This window comes from Coregonus clupeaformis, chromosome 34 (assembly GCF_020615455.1).
Source record: "Coregonus clupeaformis isolate EN_2021a chromosome 34, ASM2061545v1, whole genome shotgun sequence".
NCBI classification, from domain to species: domain Eukaryota; kingdom Metazoa; phylum Chordata; class Actinopteri; order Salmoniformes; family Salmonidae; genus Coregonus; species Coregonus clupeaformis.
In genome coordinates this window covers 24,340,615-24,355,401 of record NC_059225.1, presented here as the reverse complement: position 1 = coordinate 24,355,401, position 14,787 = coordinate 24,340,615, and positions in this window count along the sequence as shown.

Genomic DNA, 14,787 nt, shown 5'->3' with positions numbered 1-14,787 from the left:
TGGCCAGTGTTACCTAGTGTTGATTTTTCTGTGAACAATGTCTACTGTTGATTCAAGAGTTACATTAACAATGTAAAGACTTAAATTAACACTCAGTGCCGTAAAATAACCCCAGTGTTGGTGTTAATAACTGGAGTTCAACCAAAACCACACCCATCATTATCATGTTTCCCAGCATGCTCTATTGCAGGTAGATTTTTTGAATTTGTTTCAATATCTATGATTTTGCATTTACATTGATTGATTAATTTGTCTAAACTATTCCAATCTGTTACTTGGACCTATTGCAACCATTACTGAAATGGTTGTTCCAGTTTAGATGTTTAAGGCAGTTTCATGTTTTTATCTTCCCAACCCTAGCATTGGCAGTCATTCTGAATGCACATTGCTGGTGAATTCAAATTCCAAATGTTGGATATCCCTGCACTGACTGGATTCCAATAGGAATTACACATCACTAAAATGACTTGCAGGACTGATGTGGCCTGTAAACTATGAGTTTCAGGCCATTGTATTAGGGCAAAACTAGGCCCTCAAAGCAGGCCTTATGAAATACACTACTGTTCAAAAGTTTGGGGTCACTAAGAAATTTGCTTGTTTTCCATGAAAACATACATGAAATGAGTTTGAATAGGAAATATAGCAAAATGCATAGGAAATGTAGTCATTCACAAGGTTAGAAATAATTATTTTTAATTGAAATAATAATTGTGTCCTTCAAACTTTGCTTTCGTCAAAGAATCCTCCATTTGCAGCAATTACAGCCCTGCAGACCTTTGGCATTCTTGTCGTCAATTTGTTGAGGTAATCTGAAGAGATTTCACCCCATGCTTCCTGAAGCACCTCCCACAAGTTGGATTGGCTTGATGGGCACTTCTTACGTACCATACGGTCAAGCTGCTCCCACAACAGCTCAAAAGGGTTGAGATCCGGTGACTGTGCTGGCCACTCCATTATAGACAGCTGACTGCTTCTTCCCTAAATAGTTATTGCATAGTTTAGAGCTGTGCATTGGGTCATTGTCCTGTTGTAGAAGGAAATTGTCTCCAATCAAGCGCCGTCCGCAGGGTATGGCATGGCGTTGCAAAATGGAGTGATAGCTTTCCTTTTTCAAGATCCCTTTTACCCTGTAAAAATCTCCCACTTTAACACCACCAAAGCACCCCCAGACCATCACATTGCCTCCACCATGATTGACAGATGGCATCAAGCACTCCTCCAGCATCTTTTCATTTGGTCTGCGTCTCACAAATATTATTCTTTGTGATCCGAACACCTCAAACTTCGATTCGTCTGTCCATAACACTTTTTTCCAATCTTCCTCTGTCTAGTGTCTGTGTTCTTTTGCCCATCTTAATTTTTTCTTTTTATTGGCCAGTCTGAGATATGGCTTTTTCCTTGAAACTCTGCCTAGGTCAGCATCCCGGAATCGCCTCTTCACTGTTGACATTGAGACTGCCGTTTTGCGGGTACTATTTAATGAAGCTGCCAGTTGAGGACCTGTGAGGCATCTGTTTCTCAAACTAGACACTCTAATATATTTGTCCTCTTGCTCAGTTGTGCACCGGGGCCTCCCACTCCTCTTTCTATTCTGGTTAGAGCCAGTTTGCTCTGTCTGTGAAGGGAGTAGTACACAGCGTTGTACGAGATCTTCAGTTTCTTGGCAATTTCTCGCATGGAATAGCCTTCATTTCTCAGAACAAGAATAGACTGACGAGTTTCAGAAGAAAGTTATTTGTTTCTGGACATTTTGAGCCTGTAATCGAACCCACAATTGCAGATGCTCTCAAGATGGCCAGTTTTATTGCTTCTTTAATCAGCACAACAGTTTTCAGTAACATAATTGCAAAAGGGTTTTCTAATGATCAATTAGCCTTTTAAAATGATAAACTTGGATTAGCAAACACAACGTGCCATTGGAACACAGGACTGATGGTTGCAGATAATGGGCCTTTCTACGCCTATGTAGATATTCCATTAAAAATCTGCCATTTCCAGCTACAATATCTATTTACAACATTAACAATGTCTACACTGTATTTCTGATCAATTTGATGTTATTTTAATGGACAAAAATTGCTTTTCTTTCGAAAACAAGGCCATTTCTAAGTGACCCCAAACTTTTGAACGGTAGTGTATGTATTATCTTGGAGAACGTTATATTAATTATAAACTATGTTTCTGTCACTAGCAAACACAGTCATGGGTGGTACTGGTAAATAAAATTCACTCGACTTTCACCCTGGGAAATATGAAAATAAGGCTTAAAACCCTACAGCAGGGCTATTCAATTCCAGTGCTGGAGGGGCGAAACCTTTTTCTTTTTGGATTTGTCTATGATTCTTCAAAGAACCATCCCATTTATGGTTCTTTGGAGACCCAAAAATGGTTCCCTAATGGCATCGCTCTCGAGAACCTTATTTGGCGCCTTTGTTTTTAAGAGTGTATTATATTATATTATATTCATAGTTTAAGCCTTTCAATCACTTTATCTTCCCCAGAGGAGGCAGATTTCAAATTCTACTCTTTGAGGAGTACATTGTAATTACAGAGTGCATGTAACATGCTTCGTCTTACAAAAAAGAACTACAACATGCATTCTTAGAAAGAAAAGTGCTATCGAGAACCTAAAATGGTTCTTCGGCTGTCCCCAAAGAATAACCTTTTGTACATTGGCTTGCAAAAGTATTCACCCCCCTTGGCATTTTTCCTATTTTGTTGTCTTACAACCTGGAATTAAAATGGATTTTTAGGGGGTTTGTAACATTTGTGAAACAAAACAGAAACCTTGAGCATGCATAACTATTCACCCCCCCAAAGTCAATACTTTGTAGAGCCACCTTTTACAGCAATTACAGCTGCAAGTCTCTTGGGGTATGTCTCTATAAGCTTGGCACATCTAGCCACTAGGATTTTTGCCCATTCTTCTAGGCAAAACTGCTCCAGCTCCTTCAAGTTGGATGGGTTCCGCTGGTGTACAGCAATCTTTAAGTCATACCACAGATTCTCAATTGTATTGACGTCTGGGCTTTGACTAGGCCATTCCAATACATTTAAATGTTTCCCCTTAGACCAATCAAGTGTTGCTTTAGCAGTATACTCCAATCTCCGCTGTGGAGCTTTGCAGCTCCTTCAGGGTTATTTTTAGTCTCTTTGTTGCCTCTCTGATTAATGCCCTCCATGCCTGGGCCGTGGGTTTTGGTGGGCGGCCCTCTCTCGGCAGGTTTGTTGTGGTGCCATATTCTTTCCATTTTTTAATAATGGATTTAATGGTGGTCCGTGGGATGTTCAAAGTTTCTGATATTTTTTTATAACCCAACCCTGATCTGTACTTCTCCACAACTTTGTCCCTGACCTGTTTGGAGAGCTCCTTGGTCTTCATGGTGCCGTTTGCTTGGTGGTGCCCCTTGCTTGGTGGTGCCCCTTGCTTTGTGGTGTTGCAGACTCTGGGGCCTTTCAGAACAGGTGTATATATACTGAGATCATGTGACAGATCATGTGACACTTAGATTGCACACAGGTGGACTTTATTTAACTAATTATCTGACTTCTGAAGGTAATTGGTTGCACCAGATCTTATTTAGGGGCTTCATGGCAAAGGGGGTGAATACATATGCACTCACCTCTTTTACGTTATTTATTTTTTAATTTTTTGAAATAAGTACTTTTTTTCATTTCACTTCATTTCGACTATTGTATGTTTCTTACATGAAATCCAAATAAAAATCCATTAAAATTACAGGTTGTAATGCAACAAAATAGGAAAAACGCCAAGGGGGATGAAAACTTTTGCAAGGAACTGTATAAGCCTTTTGTATAATGCAGAACCTTTTTGGTTCCACGTAGAACCCTTTGAGGTCCATGTAGAACCCTTTCCACTGTGGGTTCTACCTGGAACCAAAAAGGGTTCTACCTGGAACCAAAAAGGATTATCCTATGGGGACAGCCAAAGAACCCTTTTGGAACACTTTTTCTAAGAGTGTATTGTCTGGACAAACTCCTGTCCCCTAACAGATATATGCTTAGACTAACTTATATGACTATATATATATTTCTCCCCTCTACTGTGACATCAGGCACAACTATGTTTTTAACTTAAAACGTTCTGGGGCCTCATATGTCCTATCTACGTTTCCAGCAGAAGAGACTTAGTAAGATCACCAAGTTGGACCAGGGGATGCTGGATGCAATCAGAGTGTACAACACCGGCCGCACCTGCCCACGGTGGTGGACCTGGAGGGAGACTGAGATGCCCTGACTTTGCTCCCCACAGCGGTCTGACTGCTCACAGAGAAAGACTCTTACAACGACTGAATCCTCAAGCCTAGCTGGTAATTATATTTGTCCGATAGCTACAGTGCATTCGGAAAGTATTCAGACCCCTTGACTTTTTCCACATTTTGTTATGTTACAGCCTTCTTCTAAAATGGATTACATCGTTTTTTCCCTCTCATCAATCTGCACACAATACCACATAATGACAAAGCAAAAACAGGTTTTTAGACATAATTTTTTAAAATATATATATTTAAAAAAAAATTGAAATATCACATTTACATAAGTATTCTCCCATTCTTATCTGCAGATCCTCTCAAGCTCTGTCAGGTTAGATGGAAGCACAGCTGCACAGCTATTTTCAGGTCTCTCCAGAGATGTTCAATCGGTTTCAAGTGCGGGCTCTGGCTGGGCCACTCAAGGACATTCAGAGACTTGGCCCGAAGCCACTCCTGCGTTGTCTTGGCTGTGTGCTTAGGGTCGTTGTCCTGTTGGAAGGAGAACCTTCACCCCAGTCTGAGGTCCTGAGTGCTCTGGAGCAGGATTTCATCAAGGATCTCTCTTTACTTTGCTACATTCATCTTTCCCTCGATCCTGACTCATCTCCCAGTCCCTGCACTGAAAAACATCCCCACAGCATGATGCTGCCACCACCATGCTTCACCGTAGGGATGGTGCCAGATTTCCTCCACACGTGACACTTGGCATTCAGGCCAAAGAGTTCAATCTTGGTTTCATCAGACCAGAGAATCTTGTTTCTCATGGTCAGAGTCCTTTAGGTGCCTTTTGGCAAACTCCAAGCGGGCTGTTATGTGCCTCTTCCTGAGGAGTTGCCACTCTACCATAAAGGGCTATTGGTGGAGTGCTGCAGAGATGGATGTCCTTCTGAAACAGTGGAGACTCCTCTGAGGAGGAAGGGGAGGACCATTCTCCTCAGTGAAATGTAATACAAATAGTGAAACACTAAGAAAGTTATCCTTTTTAGATAAAACTATACTAAATATATTCATATGTCACCAAACAAGTGATTAAAACACACTGTTTTGCAATGAAGGAATATAGTGACTTCAACAGCACTCTCTAGGGTAGCACCATGGTGTAGCTGGAGGACAGCTAGCTTATGTCCTCCTCTGGGTACATTGACTTCAATATAAAACCTAGGAGGCTCGTAGGCCTCACCCCCTTCCATAGACCTACATGGTAATTATGACCACTTCCGGAGGACGACCTCCAACCAATCAAAGCTTTTGCAGTATGAACTGACATGTTGTCCATCCAATCATAGGATTAGGATCAGATAATTAACCTAGTGTGTTGTATTGGGGTTGTGTCGCAGAGCATTTTAGGGGGGTTCTATGTGTATAGAAGCTTGGTGAGTTGGTGACATTCATGGATAAAGATTGAAAAGTAATAGTTGAGTATTTTGGGGCTATTATTCAATTTAAATTAGTTTCTTCAAATAACAAGAGACGTAGGAGGTAGATTTTAAATTGTTTTCTTGGTTTTAGAACTTTATTTTATTCTCCAGTTAGTGCTATTTATTTCAATTTGCCTTGCTAACTTCAGTAGCAAGTAGCAGTAGCTAGCTACAAGCTCGAGTGTGCAGCTTTTGCCACCAACGCTACTATAAATTCTGTTGACATTTTGTTGAAGAACCCCTTTCATTATTTGGGGTACACGGAAAAGGTGTGAATTAAAACCGAGGGTCAACCTCTGCCTGCTGTATGGGATGAAAACGAGATAATTTTTCAATCTGATCAATTGTAGGTTACTAATAAGAGCAGATGCTTGCAGCCTATGTGCGCTGTCCTTTTGGTCAGGGTAACTAATTGGTAACGTTGTGTATTTATAGTCCATTTGAGTGTCAGGAGAAAATGTGAATGTGATGAAATTTGGTTTACTTTCTAAATTGTTCTAGCTAGGCTGCCTATACGTTCTCAATCCAAAATTATTAACTGGAATTAATCAATCAATGATGACAGATGTGAGTAAAAAAAATTATGACGCCTACAGTTGTATAGGCCTGCATGATGTATACGGCCATAAGCAAACAGGAAAATGCTCATCCAGAGGCGGCGCTCCTAGTGGCCGGGGACTTTAATGCAGGGAAACTTAAATCTGTTTTACCTCATTTCTACCAGCATGTTAAATGTGCAACCAAAGGGAGAAAAAAAAAACTCTAGACCACCTTTACTCCACACACAGAGACGCGTACAAAGCTCTCCCTCGCTCTCCATTTGGAAAATCTGACCGTAATTCAATTCTCCTGATTCCTGCTTACAAGCAAAAACTAAAGCAGGAAGCACCAGTGACTCGGTCAATAAAAAAGTGGTCAGATGAAGCAGATGCTAGGCTACAGGACTGTTTTGCTAGCACAGACTGGAATATGTTCCGGGATTCTTTCGATGGCATTGAGGAGTACACCACATCAGTCACTGGCTTCATCAATAAGTGCATTGATGACGTCGTCCCCACAGTGACTGTACGTACATACCAAAACCAGAAGCCATGGATTACAGGCAACATCCGCATTGAGCTAAAGGGTAGAGCTGCCGCTTTCAAGGAGCGGGACTCTAACCTGGAAGCTTATAAGAAATCCCGTTATGCCCTCCAACGAACCATCAAACAGGCAAAGCGTCAATACAGGACTAAGATTGAATCGTACTACACCGGCTCCGACGCTTGTCGGATGTGGCAGGGCTTGCAAACTATTACAGACTACAAAGGGAAGCACAGCCGCGAGCTGCCCAGTGACACGAGCCTACCAGACGAGCTAAATAACTTCTATGCTTGCTTCGAGGCGAGTAACACTGAAACATGCATGAGAGCATCAGCTGTTCCGGACAACTGTGTGGTCACTCTCTCCGTAGCCGATGTGGATAAGACCTTTAAACAGGTCAACATTCACAAGGTCGCAGGGCCAGACGGATTACCAGGACGTGTACTCTGAGCATGCGCTGACCAACTGGCAAGTGTCTTCACTGACATTTTTAACATCTTCCTGTCTGAGTCTGTAATACCAACATGTTTCAAGCAAACCACCATAGTCCCTGTGCCCAAGAACACTAAGGTAACCTGCCTAAATGACTACCGACCCATAGCACTCACACCTGTAGCCATGAAGTGCTTTGAAAGGCTGGTCATGGCTCACATCAACACCATTATCCCAGAAACCCTAGACCCACTCCAATTTGCATACCGCCCCAACAGATCCACATATTATGCAATCTCTATTGCACTCCACACTTCCCTTTCACACCTGGACAAAAGGAACACCTATGTGAGAATGCTATTCATTGATTACAGCTCAGCCTTCAACACCATAGTGCCCTCAAAGCTCATCACTAAGCTAAGGACCCTGGGACTAAACACCTCCCTCTGCAACTGGATCCTGGACTTCCTGACGGGCCGCCCCCAGGTGGTAAGGGTAGGTAACAACACATCCGCCACGCTGATCCTCAACACAGGGGCCCCTCAGGGGTGCGTGCTCTGTCCCCTCCTGTACTCCATATTAACCCATGACTGCATGGCCAGGCATGACTCCAACACCATCATTAAGTTTGCAGATGACACGACAACGACGAGACAGCCTATAGGGAGGAGGTCAGAGACCTGGCCGTGTCGTGCCAGGACAACAACCTCTCCCTCAACGTGATCAAGACAAAGGAGATCATTGTGGACTACAGGAAAAAGAAGAGGACCGAGCACGCCCCCATTCTCATCGACGGGGCTGTAGTGCAGCAGGTTGAGAGCTTCAAATTCCTTGGTGTCCACATCACCAATAAACTAACATGGTCCAAGCACACCAAGACAGTCGTGAAGAGGGCACGACAACACCTATTCCCCCTAAGGAGACTGAAACAATTTGGCATGGGTCCTCAGATACTCAAAAGGTTCTACAGCTGCACCATCGAGAGCATCCTGACTGGTTGCATCACTGCCTGATATGGCAACTGCTCGGCCTCCGACCGCAAGGCACTACAGAGGGTAGTGCGTATGGCCCAGTACATCACTGGGGCCAAGCTTCCTGCCATCCAGGACCTCTATACCAGGTGGTGTCAGAGGAAGACCCTAAAAATTGTCAAAGACTCCAGCCACCCTAGTCATAGACTGTTCCTCTGCTACCGCACGGCAAGCGGTATCGGAGCGCCAAGTCTAGGTCCAAGAGGCTTCTAAACAGCTTCTACCCCTAAGCCATTAGACTCCTGAACATCTAATCAAATGGCTACCCAGAAGTAAGCATTTAACGGTAAGGTCTACACCAGTTGTATTCGGCGCATGTGAAAATTAAATTTGATTAGAAAATTTGATTTTGATGCAAACATGCATAAAGCAAGCTCAGTCCCGTGAGTTCTATTGTCTAACAGTTGTTTTCACTGTGTCTGGGTAGAGGAAATCCCACTCCTAATCTAGTCTAAATATAATTCATATGAACAAGTTTAAGGTTGCTGCAGTGTGACAAGGTTTTCACTCCCCCCTCCGGGCCCCATTGGGTAACAATTGTTCCCCCACTCTGTAGCTAAGTCCCCTCCTGTTTCCTGATTAAGAGGTGATGACAGCACCACTCCACTACCATTGTCAACTCTCTCCTGACATTAACTTAAGCCACGTCTCATGTGCCCGCTCATCCACTGGCACATTGAATGTTTCCTCTCCAAGCTCTGTGAGTACTCCTATCAATTTTCTCTCATTACTGTATGTAGAGTCAATCACAATATTACACATCAATGATTTTACTCCTTGCTTGGACTAACTAATTCTTAGCTCTTTTGTCTAACTGTGTAGTGTGTTATTGTTTTTTGTCTTCCCAGTCAAATCCTGTCCTGCACTGAAGTCAAAGCTCTGAACACCTCAACTCATGCATCATACCCTCATTCAATCACTGCTGTGATCCCTTTTGGTTAAAATAATTAATTTTTGACGATTTTTGAAACACACTTGGACGTCTCCGTGCGTTCCGCGCTATACCTTGGGTCTCCCATCCTCCTAAATTTTTCAAGTCACCTGCCTCCACTGTTCTGAAAGGTTCTCCCATCTCCACAGAGGAACTCTGAAGCTCTGTCAGAGTGACCAGTGTGTTCTTGGTCACCACCCTGACCAAGGCCCTACTCCCCCAATTGTTCAGTTTGGCTGGGCGGTCAGCTCTAGAAAGAGTCTTGGCGGTTCATAACTTATTCCATTTAATAATGATGGAGGCCACTGTGTTCTTGGGGACCTTTTAATGCTGCAGAAATGTTTTGGTACCCTTCCCCAGATCTGTGCCTTGACACAATCCTGTCTCGGAGCTCCACGGACAATTCCTCGACCTCATGGCTTGGTTTTTGCTCTGACATACACTGTTCAACTGTGGGACCTTATATAGACAGGTGTGTGCCTTTCCAAATCATATCCAATCAATTGAATTTACCACAGATGGACTCCAATCAAGTTGTCGAAACATCTCAAGGATGATCAATGGAAACAGGATGTACCTGAGCTCAAGTCTCATAGCAAAGGGTCTGAATACTTATGTAAATATGGTATTTCCGTTTATTTATTTTAAATTAGCAAACATTTCTAAAAACCTGTTTTTGCTTTGACATTATGGGGTATTGTGTGTAGATTGACGATAATTTAAATGTTTTAATCCATTTTAGAATGAGGCTGTAACATAACAAAATGTGGAAAAAGTCAAGGGGTCTGAATACTTTCCGAATACACATCCATGGTAGGCCACACTCTGCTTGGGAAAGTGTCTTATTCCTGTAACACTTTTTTTTATTGTGGAGCTGTGTATACAGTATGTCCCGATTCCTCTGTTCAAAACTTTACAGGTGTGAATGAGAGAGTAACCCTCACGCGTCCTGTCCTAACCCAGGGTCAGCAGTGAGCAGCAGTGAGACTGGGGATCACCAGGACCTGATCTGCTGTGGATGCAACAAGTTTGGCCTGGCATGGGGCAGGCAGAACTTGCGGTGTACCTCTGTGGTGAATATAGTTGTTGTAGGGACATGCCCATTGATATTGTAAGGGAATGTTGTGGCTTGGGTCCCGAACATTCTGTCACTTTAATGCGACAATTTCGGCCTGTATGTCCTGGAAGACAGTGTTTTGTGCATCATCAGGAGGTAAAGGTACTATGTGCTGACACTGGTTGACCTCCGGGACCCTGGGAATGACCACGGGGAGCAACATTGTGCCCTTGGAGTGGGAAACCGTGTAGTCATCCCCAGTTGCTGTGTGTCGAGGGTAAGGGCCGCTATGCTGATCCTCACGCACATTAAACTGGCTTAATTCCTGGGCCACAGCACCATATCTGTTCCTGGAGAGCTACCCTCCAGTAAGTTTTCGCTCCAAGCCCAGTTGTAACTAACCTGATTCAGCTTTCAACCAGCTAATTATTAGAATCAGGTGCGCTAGAATAGGGTTGAGTGAAAACATACAGGAAGGTAGCTCTCCAGGAACAGGGTTGGAAAGCCCTGCCCTAAAACGACCGCAATTCCACCACAGATGCACACTGGGTGCTACTGCTGCTTGCCATACAACTGGCTGAGTCTGCTGCATCCACAGCATGTGAAGTTGTATTTATAATTATGTATTTTGTGCCTAGCCCCTATCCAAGTTTCCACAACCCTTCAGAGGAGGAGAAGTTGAGGCCTCCCTTTTTGCTTTATTTTTTATAGGATATTATGCAGTCTTCTGCTATGGTATAATACTTCCAGTAGTATGTTATTTCTGTTCTCTGTATCTGGCATCTGCTTCTACACCTCCATGTCTGCTAAACTTAGTAAGCATATTTGGGAATAACATTGGAATATTCACTGGAATGCAACATTATGTGTGTGTTCTGATTATGTGACTGTTCTGAGAACTGTGCCTGTTTTGATCATTGCATTTCTATCAGTTCTGAACTACATTCCCACTATTGAATCGACAGAAAAAATACCACATAGAGCTTTAGTGCAATCCTTCAACAATCATGGGGGCAGATTATTGAAGGCTTGTTCTAAAGCTCTGTGTGAGATTGCATCTGCCTGCTGTGTATTTCTCATTGCATTGAACCAACCCAGTCAGCCACACTCTAATCACAAAGACCGTATGTGTAATGTATAAAGAGAAAAATGAACATAACTTTTATTGATGTTGTGTCTCCTCTTTTATTTCTTAAGAATCTAGATCTATTAAATCAAACTCGTTCAGGCTTTTTATACTGAGTAAAGAATGATGCCATGCTACAGATTTGATTCATTTTACTTAGTTTAGTGGATTTTTGTTTTATTATTTGTCAGGTCAATTGTTGACTGTTCACCCAAATCCCAGGGTTTATATTTAGTTTTTAGGGTACTCTGTCTAACAGATCTCATATGATCTCATAGGACCCATAGGACTGTTGTATTTCCTCTTGTAAAACAGTTGGAGTTTCATCCCATCTTCCTTTTTTTAGGGTAAGTCTAATAAAGCCTGTATCATTATCGTATCACATGTCAACTCCTCTCATATCTCCAAATGGAGATCAGAATATCCCTGGTATATAGGGGGTTACGGCTTAGGGAACAATTAGGGATTGGGATAGAGGATAAAGAATAACATACAGTTAGCTAATGTCATTGACTGTCCATTTTAGTCACAATAAAAAAAAAATTGTCTCAATTTTGCCCTAATCTGCTTATGAAAACAATGTTTTAAGAGCATCGTAATGACAGATACAATATGGGAGAGGTCAACTTGTGAATATAATTTATGTTGTACAAACCTACATGTGTAACGACTTCCGCCGAGGCTGCCTCCCCTCCTTGTTCGGGCAGGTTTCGCCGTTCGGCGTCACCGGCTTACTAGCTACTGCCGATCCATTTATCATCACTCCATTTGTCTTGTCTTCAATCACAAACACCTAGTCCTTATTCCCTCAATAGTCATTGTATAAGTGTTCCCTCTGCTTCCTTGTCTGTGTGGGTGATTGTTTATTGTGGAGGTTAGAGAAGCTCGGTGGAGCTCGTGTATTTTGTATCGACGGGAGTATTTCCAGTGTGCCTTGTATTTTCCAGTGCGCCTGTTTTGTGCCCTGGAGTGTGTTCGACGCATTTCTGTGTAAACCTGTATTTTGCGGATTAAAGCCTGTTATTCTGTGATTTACTCTCCTGCGCCTGACTCCTTCAACACCACCTCATCACAGAATCACCCACCCGTTGGAGTCAGCGGGAGAGACGCGCATGCCTGGAGTCGTGGAATGGGACCAGGAGTATTCAACTATGCTAGCCAGCTTGGGTGAAGCGATGGATCGGGTTCTTCAGGTCGAGTGGAGAGGAGAGAGCCCGATCCATCGAGACCAGCTGGTCATCCGGATCCCGCCACCTACACCCCAGCACCCGGAGGGATCCAGATATCCCGACCACGGGAGTTCGACGGGACAGCGGAGCTATGCCAAGGATTCCTTCTCCACCTGGAGCTCTACTTCTCCAGCATCCGGCCGGTCCCATCGGAGCGGGAGAGGGTGTCCGCCCTCGTCTCCTGCCTCTCGGGGAAAGCCCTGGAGTGGGCCAACACGGTGTGGAACGAAGGAGGAGCCGCGTTGGAGAACTACGGGGAGTTCGCTCGCCTCTTCCGGGCGGTCTTCGATCACCCGCCCGAGGGACGAGAGGCGGGCGAGTGGCTGGTCCACCTGAGGCAGGGGACGAGGACTGCGCAGGACTTCGCATTGGAGTTTGGAACTCTGGCAGCTGGGTCCGGATGGAACGAGCGGGCCCTGATTGACCATTTCTGGTGCCATCTGCGAGATGACGTCCGACGGGAGCTAGCCTGCCGTGACACCATGTTGTCCTTCTCGCAACTGGTGGACTTGGCAATTCGTTTGGACAACCTGCTGGAAACCAGAGGACATCCTGGAGGAGGTCTGCTCGTTTCCATCCCGGCTGACTCGGATCCAGAACCGATGGAGATGGGTGGAACCAAAAGCCGAGAGAGCGGAGGATGACAGCGCCAGTGCCACACTGGTGGCTCGAAGGGACATTTCACCACACGTTTTCGTCAATGCTCTTCTGTGTTTGGAGGCGGCAGGCAGGGCACTCTCGCATCACCCCAGGTATCGAACACCCACACTTGTTCAGAGCCCTCTGCTGCACACTGTAAAATACACATCTCCTTTCCTGAGCACATGGTAGTTCCCCAGTGTAAGGCGCTAGTCGATTCAGGCGTAGCTGTGAACTTTATGGACAGGGCATTCGCACACCGTATAGGCATTCCATTGATTCCCCTATCCATTCCACGCCCCATCAGAGCACTTGATAGTCGACCATTATGGTCCGGGTTGGTTAAGGAAGTTACTGCACTAGTCACCATGATTACCCAGGAGACTCATTGTGAGCAGGTTACTTTTTCCATTATTGAGTCTCCTGCTTTCCCTGTGGTATTTGGTATCCCTTGGCTAGCACTCCACAACCCCACCTTCTCATGGCCGCAGAGGGTTCTCACGGGGTGGTCGCCAGAGTGTCAGGGTAGGTGTCTAGGTGTTTCCATTGGTGCAACCACGGTGGAAAGTCCAGACAGTACCTCCACCGTGCGCATTCCCCCTGAATACCTCGATCTGGCGCAAGCGTTCTCTAAAACACAGGCGACTAAGTTACCACATCATCGGATGGGAGATTGCGCAATAAACCTTGGGTAGACACTGTACCTCCCAGGAATCATATATATCCCATGTCACAGGCTGAAACGGTGGCTATGGAGACATATTTCACACAGTCCCTGCGCCAGGGGTATATACGTCGCTACACTTCACCCGCCTTCTCGAGTTTCTTCTTTGTGAAGAAGAAGGACAGAGGTCTGCACCCGTGCATTGATTATCGACCACTGAACAGGGAGACGATAAGATTTAGTTATCCTCTCCCCCTCATTCCTTCTGTGATTGAATCAATGCATGGGGCACGCTTCTTCACCAAATTAGATCTCAGGAGTGCGTACAACCTGGTACGTATCCGAGAAGGAGATGAGTGGAAGACAGCATTCAGCACAACCACGGGGCATTATGAATACCTGGTGATGCCCTATGGTTTGATGAATGCTCCCTCAGTTTTCCAGTCCTTTGTGAACAAGGTGTTTCGGAACATGCTTGGTCGCGGTGTAGTGGTCTACATCGATGACATCCTGGTATATTCCGCTACGCGCGCCGAGCATGTGTCCCTGGTTCGCAAGGTGCTGGCCCGACTGTTGGAAAATGACCTTTATGCTAAGGCAGAGAAGTGTATGTTTTTCCAGCAGTCCATCTCCTTCCTTGGATACCGCATTTCCACCTCAGGTGTGGAGATGGAGGGAGATCGCATTTTAGCCATGCATAATTGGCCGACTCCTACCCCGGTTAAGGAGGTGCAGCACTTCCTTGGCTTTGCCAACTACTATCGGAGGTTTATCCGGGGCTTTGGCAAGGTCATAGCTCCCATTCCTCATCTGGACGGACCACCGTAACCTGGAGTACATCCGGGCAGCGAGGAGGCTGAATCCTTGCGAGGCCAGGTGGGCCCTATTCTTCACCCAGTTTGA